Source organism: Leuciscus leuciscus (assembly GCF_965113295.1).
Source record: "Leuciscus leuciscus genome assembly, chromosome: 1".
In the NCBI taxonomy this organism is placed as follows: domain Eukaryota; kingdom Metazoa; phylum Chordata; class Actinopteri; order Cypriniformes; family Leuciscidae; genus Leuciscus; species Leuciscus leuciscus.
In genome coordinates this window covers 23,758,480-23,765,570 of record NC_138725.1, presented here as the reverse complement: position 1 = coordinate 23,765,570, position 7,091 = coordinate 23,758,480, and the positions used below count along the sequence as shown (strand labels likewise).

The 7,091-nt window shown below is 36.6% G+C and overlaps 1 long non-coding RNA gene across 1 annotated transcript; it reads left to right on the top strand.

The window, feature by feature from the left end:
* Positions 1 to 1,614: 1,614 nt before the first annotated feature.
* Positions 1,615 to 3,729, top strand: LOC309513243. The gene is made up of 3 exons (XR_014211378.1): positions 1,615 to 2,352; positions 3,078 to 3,233; positions 3,592 to 3,729. It is a non-coding gene; the product is annotated as an uncharacterized lncRNA (long non-coding RNA).
* Positions 3,730 to 7,091: the final 3,362 nt, after the last annotated feature.

Genomic DNA, 7,091 nt, shown 5'->3' with positions numbered 1-7,091 from the left:
AAACAGAACAACTTTTAATGTGTTTCGGCCGTTCATTTGCACAACAACAGGGTTTGGTGACTGGATAATGCCAACATTTAAATAGCCTATGTTGTAGCAACTCAACTCATAATATTGAAACTACAAATAATAATAATAATAGGCTAATAAGCATTGCATAATCATGTAATAATTATATATACATATATATATTAGCTATAGCCCATAGTTTGTCACACTGCATTTCTGAGCATTCTCCCTGGTTTCATGTCTCTTGTTTTTTTTTCTTTTTTTTTTCCTTGTCCTGTTCCCTACCTGTTCCCTACTCTTTTGCCTCATGCCTGTTTTGTTTGTTTGTTTGTTTGTTTTTACAGACTGCCTATCTGTTTTTTAGACCTATTGCCTTTTCTTTGGATTACCCCTAATTAAAAGCTGCTTTTGGATCTCAACCTTCGTGTCACGGAGCAGTTCGTGACAAATTAGTGCTGTCAATCAATTACATTTTCTTACTAATTAATCCAAAAAAAAAATCTTTAGCCCTAGATTTCGTGCTATAGATATGTGCACTTTCGCGATAATCTGGCAGAATGGATCCTCATTTTCACCTGACGATGACGGTAAGATAATATTTCTTTCTTTTATGGTTGTTTACTGATTAGCCTAGAACCGAACAGTTAAAATTGTTCCTAAAACTAAAAATTTAGACTATTTTAACACAAATTATTATCTTATTGCCGATTTTTTATAATTCTTGAGAAAATTCGAATATATTAAAAGTTTTTGTGTGTGTGTGTGTGCCTGTGGCAGACAGCGCAAACTTTTATTTTTTTTGAGTTTTAATATAGATTTAAAAACTTAGTCAGTAACACAAACACATAACAGAGTTCAAAGAGTTAACACCATTCTCATAACATACATAAGTATGTAAAAAAAGAAGATATATATATATACCCACATAAACATATACAGACAGTAGGCCTACATGTATTTCAGAAAAGTAAAATACAAAAAAAAAAAATAGTTAGCCACAAAGTACAGGAATAATAAATTAATCTTACACAAACAATATATGAAGGGTAAATTAATCGCCATAGTGTCAGGTAAGCTTACCAAATATATTTTTATAACACTCTATAAGTCTATTACTTTTCTTATTATCTATCAGGGTAAGGGAATTGAAAATCCACTAAAACTCTGGTAAAGTGCATTATCATGACGTAGTTTTGGCGCATGCGCCACAAAACGTTTATAACATTTTGTGTATTTTCCACTCATTGTGTAGTTAGTATGGTCACACAACTTGATTCATTCACATAACTAAAAGTCAGTTATGTATTGGCTGTAGTTTGTATTTCTGAAAGTACGAAACCCATTAAGGAAATGTCAAGGTAAGAGGGAAGTCCGACTTCAAATAATGTTGGCTTTATAGTTCTTTGGTCAGTTCGCACCATTAACATTCAAGTGAAAAATTGGTTTACAATTGTATATGTTTCGGTTACTTTCATGAATAAAGTAATTTGAATAAAGATCCCTCTCTCCTTTTAATTGTTTTTTTTTTTTTTGTGTGTGTGTTACATTTTTTATAAAGACCTAAACATAAAATAAAATATAAACGGTTTTACTTGTCTATTTTTTTACCAGTGTAATTACAGTAAGCATTTTTGCTCGTTGCCATGGGAACCACTAAAACCTTGGCACTTTACAAATCCTTTTTTGTCGCTATACAAATGGTAGTCAATACGCCCAATAAACATGATTTTACCATGATAAAGTGCAGACTGCACTGGGCTGAAATTGATATAGTCTAAACACTGGACTGCAATTAATTGATCTGATGTTTTTTTTCTTTTTTTCTGTCTCTCTCTTCAGTGAAGGAGCACATCTGAATGTGCTGAGTGCCATCTCTGAGAGCCTGCAGTCATTAGCTGTAGAGCTGAGACAGGCTGCTGCTGATACACACTGCGATCACTTTTTCTTTAGACTGGAAAACATTGTCCATGTTTTGTCCAGATTTGTTGTGTACAGACCACTGCTACAAGAGGAGGAGATATGTTCACTCTTAAATGCTGCATTACATGAGCTACATATATATTCTTTGCCAGTCCAAACCTGTGAAAGATTTTTCTTTCTCGGTGAACAGCAACTGAAATATTTGCTTGACGAACATTTCACAGTTAAAGAAATTGCTGCAATGTATTCTGTAAGTCAACGAACAATCCGAAACAGAATGACCCAGTATCAGTTATCTGTGAGGCAGACTTACAGTGAAATCTCTGATGTAGACTTAAAAGAACATGTGATGGAATTCATTGCCAGTTGTCCTAATACAGGACAAAAGATGGTCATGGGACATCTTAAAGCAAGAGGTATAAGGTATGTTTCAAGCTATGAGTATGTTACTTCTTCAGATAACTGTTTAAACGTATACACAACATCACGTTTAACCATGTAGAGAAATGATTTATACTTCTGGCAGGTCACGTTTGTCAAACTTGCATTAGCTGACTCAGCTGATCTACGTCTACCTAGGAGTACAATTCCTATCATGGTATTTCTATGGACCATTCAGAATTATTTAGTAGCTTAGTGTGTTCCTCAGGAGCTAATCACCCTCCTCCATTCCCAGCTCCATGCACCTCTCGTTGAAAGTAGGACTTTGCCTTCTGATATTCAAATCAGATTAATTTGTCAAATTAAGTATTGCCAATAGGAACATTAATCTGCTATATATTTGGTTATGTTGTTTACCCTAGTAGCAGGGATCTTCAACCCTGCTCCTGGAGAGCTACTGTCCTTCAGACTTCAGTCCCAACCCTGCTCTAACTCTGTAATTATCAAGCAACCGTGAACATATCGACTAGCTACTTCGGGTGTGTTTGATTAGGGTTGGAGCTACAATCTGTAGGACGGTAACCCAGAAGCATGGTTGCAGACCCCTAGTTGTTGTCATACAATACATCAACACCTTCAAGAATGAATTTTAGGATTTTTAGGAAATGAGGTTGTCTTTTACAGACTTTGATATGCATAGCAATATATTTTGACTAAGGACGGAGGAGAAACTTTTGCATGTCATTATAACAGTTCTGTTTCTACAGGGTACAGCAACGAAGAGTCCGTGAGGTTATGAGAGCCATTGATCCGGTTGGGACTATGTTACGTGGACTGGAACTGAATATTGTGCCAAGACGCCCTTATTCAGTTCCAGCACCTCTCTCCCTGTGGCATATTGATGGCAACCATAAACTCATCCGGTAAGACTTATAAAAGAAGGTACCGTTTAATTATTATTATTTTTTTGTAATTAGTAACATTATTAGTATGAGTAGTATTTGTTCTGGTCAACAATCTTTTTAGGGCCTGAGCACCGATGGTGAGAGGACCCTATTGTTGTTGTATTTTTTTTTTTTATTATTCTTCTAGTGTGGGGGAAAAAACGAGCCGACTGTAAATCTGTCTATTTGCAAATACACAACATACATTTTAAAACTTGATTTATCATTTGAGGCATTACAATAATCAGCAATCATATCAATACCAGCACATTGTCAACTGTTCCTGTTAAATCATTTGTTCTAATTGTATATTCTCTTTTCATCCCTGTTTTCACAGTTGGAGAATAGTTGTCCATGGGGGCATTGATGGCTTTAGCCGTAAAATAATGTTCCTGAAAGCCAGCGATAACAACAGGGCCTCTACTGTACTGCAATGCTTCTTGGAAGCTGTGCATGTTCATGGTCTGCCTCAGCGTGTCAGCAGTGACCATGGTGGGGAAAATGTAGATGTGGCAAGGTTCATGCTTGAACATCCTGATCGAGGACCTGGTAGGTGCAGTAAGACAAGATTACAAAATACTAGAGTCTTATGACTTGTTAATACAAATCTGCATCACTGGTGTTAGTTGTACATTTCAGTACTTCATATCTGCAATGTTGGATTATTATTTTATACATCTATCTATAAATTCCATAAAAGTCTATCTGTCTGTCTGTCTGTCTATCTGTCTGTTAACCGTTCAAACTGTGCAGGTGTCTTGCTACGGGCACGAGTAAGTGCAGTGCCGAGTTTGACGTCGTTTGGATGAGAAATACAAATGATATTGTTAAATATATAATTTTTAGAAGGTTGTGGTTTAAAAACATGCTGACATTAGAGGGTTGTATCTGTAAAAGAAGCACAAAGAAAGGTTGTGTCACTTTGCCATCATTTGTAGTAACCTATACAAACTGTTTGCTCAAGCGTATCATTTTCTCGATGTTTTAACTAAAAACATACACAAAAACTGATTTTGCACGGGCACTTTGCACTAGTATATAAAATTCTCTACATGTGTTTATTGTTGTATTACATTTAGAAAAGGATTGGCTGTTGAATAAATCAACAGATTATCAGTGCATATTTCCATTGATTGCCGTTTTTTGTTGTTGGAAGTGCTTTTTCTGTTAAATTATGATTATTAAATGTGTTCATTTTCTTTCAGAGCGCAAGAGCTACATCACCGGCAAGAGTGTCCATAATCAACGCATAGAGAGGCTATGGCGGGACTTATGGTGCACAGTCATCCATATTTACTATGCGGTCTTCCGGCACCTGGAGGACATTGGGGTTCTTGACCCGAACAGTGATGTTCATATCACATGCCTTCACTTTGTGATGATTCCGAGGCTGAACTGGCATCTGAAGTTCTTTTCCGACAGCTGGGCCCAACATCCCCTGTCTTCGGAGGGCTACAGGTCTCCCCAGCAGCTGTGGGTGGCAGGGCTACTTGTTGCACCACAACAGCTTCCTGAAGAGGTATAGACAGTTCCAGATGTACATCAATGTTAATACTTGACCAATGTTTATTGACAAATCTGATTACAAATTATTAACTTACCTTATTATTTGTTGTTCTTATAGGTCGAAATGTCTGACTGGGGTATTGATTGGGATGGACCGGTTCCTGTTGAAGATCCGCGGCAACAAACTGACATTCCAATGACGCAACCAGCACTTCGAGAGATGCTGGAGGCCCAGCTCCAGGGTAGCATTGGCCCTTTCAAACCCAGTGACTTGTTTGGTGTGGATATTTACCAGGAGGCACTGATGGTGGCTCGAAGTGTTTTGAACAACATTTAGTAGTGAACAATCACTAAAATGGATCTGAACCTCATTGTCCTACCATATGTGTTGGAGAGGCTTTTGAATTGTTAGGTTCTGAGTTGGTAATAGATGAGTAAATCCTTCGGGATGCCGCTCAGAGCACAAATAATAAGGAGACAGGTGATCAGATTAACTCTGTGTATTGGAGGTAGATGTTTCAATGATGTACATAGTCTGGAAAATAAGTACAATAAAGATTATGAATAAACAAAATATATATACAGTAATAAGCATTCACTGTCACATAATGTAAAATAATTATTCTTAATTTACATCAGTGACATTTCTCTACTCAACATCCAGTTAAATAAACAGAAACAAGATATTCCACAGGAAGATAGGCTGTAAGCAACCATTTGTCATCAATAATTTTATATATGGCCCATATATGGATAACCTTGTGGCTCATATAGCATTCAAACAAACATGATGCTAATCACTCGTCTGGTATTATAACATCTTAACAGACCAACATCATATAAATAATAACCCATAACACTGTTCTGCAGCTTAATAAAGAATGAATAATCATACTTTAAATAATATTACCGATCAGGGGTGCGTTTCCCGTACAACTACGTAACTCGTTGAAGAAATCAAGCTAGTCACGACTATTTCCCGAAACCATATTGTCGCAAAGTTTTTTTTTTATCATTATTATTATTATTTATTTTACAAAGAAGAAACAGCACTACATACATTTAAAAAAATAACTGACTCCTCAACAAGTAAGAAAAAAATGTACATAGTTCTTGAGAAACTTGTTCTTACTGTTATCAATGAGTTTAAAGTCCAGCTGAAATCAAAATTGACCATACTTACTTTGTTCCACACAAAAAAAAATGTTTTGGCTTCGTAATCTTTAATCAAAATCTGACCATGCACCTCCCCTCTGCAGTGGAGGCCTTTCTCTGATGATGTAGGCTTGACTGCTTGGGTTGGAAAACGCTTAACCACTCCCCTCAAACCGTTAGTCTGCTATGAGCAGAGATGGAGAGGAGGAGCGCTAGAGTAAAACCCGGCCCTCTGTTCAATATTCCCTTTCACTGGGAAATATGTCACAACACTGGAGAAAAGTCGTTAGCAACATTAAAGTGAACCTCTCTTATTTTATTGGACATACAATATTTCTCTGGGAGTAACCATGCCCTCTTCCAGTGAATACTGTCAAAATAAATATTCCAGAAAAATCTACATCGAGGGGATGTGTAAACTGTGTAATGTAACAATAGCTTTATAAGTTTACTATTACATTTTTTATCAAGAAGGCTAACTCCATCCAATAAAAATGTGGCCATAATTGTTTTTTCTCTCATTAAAGAGAAGGTATCAAATATCAGTTTTTGGCATTTTCAACTTTTTATTTAAGCAGCAGTACAGGACGGACAGAAAGCAAAGTAGGAACCTAATTAGAGGGGGATGTGATCGGGAAAGGTCCACGAGCCGGAACTCGGAAGCGCAACAGTGCCATGTGTCAGTCTGCTGCCCACAAGGCTATCGGCACAAACTGTTTTTCTACTTCGCACACTTGCAGCATCAGACATGTCAAATGGAAGTTGTATCTACTAAGGAAGTGTTTTTGAAATAGTTTTCTCATCTGCAATTGGTCTGTAACAGACATTTAGTAGTTTATGTCTATCTATATGCTAAATCTATTCATCTCTGTCTATCTATCTATCTATCTATCTATCTATCTATCTATCTATCTATCTATCTATCTATCTATCTATCTATTTCCAATCTATTGGCAGAAAACACTAGCAACCGTAAAGCAACTATCTAGATTACCTAAGCAACTGCAAAGCAATACTCTAGCATTCCCTATAGACCTATTACTAGATTATGTAACAACTCTTGCCCACTGCTGTTGGGAAGGGATCAAGTAATGGAGGAAAAGTAAAAAGAGCCCTTTCACAACCTTTATCCATAGACAGTTTATCTAGGCTAAGCCTACCAGTTCTGAAAGAATA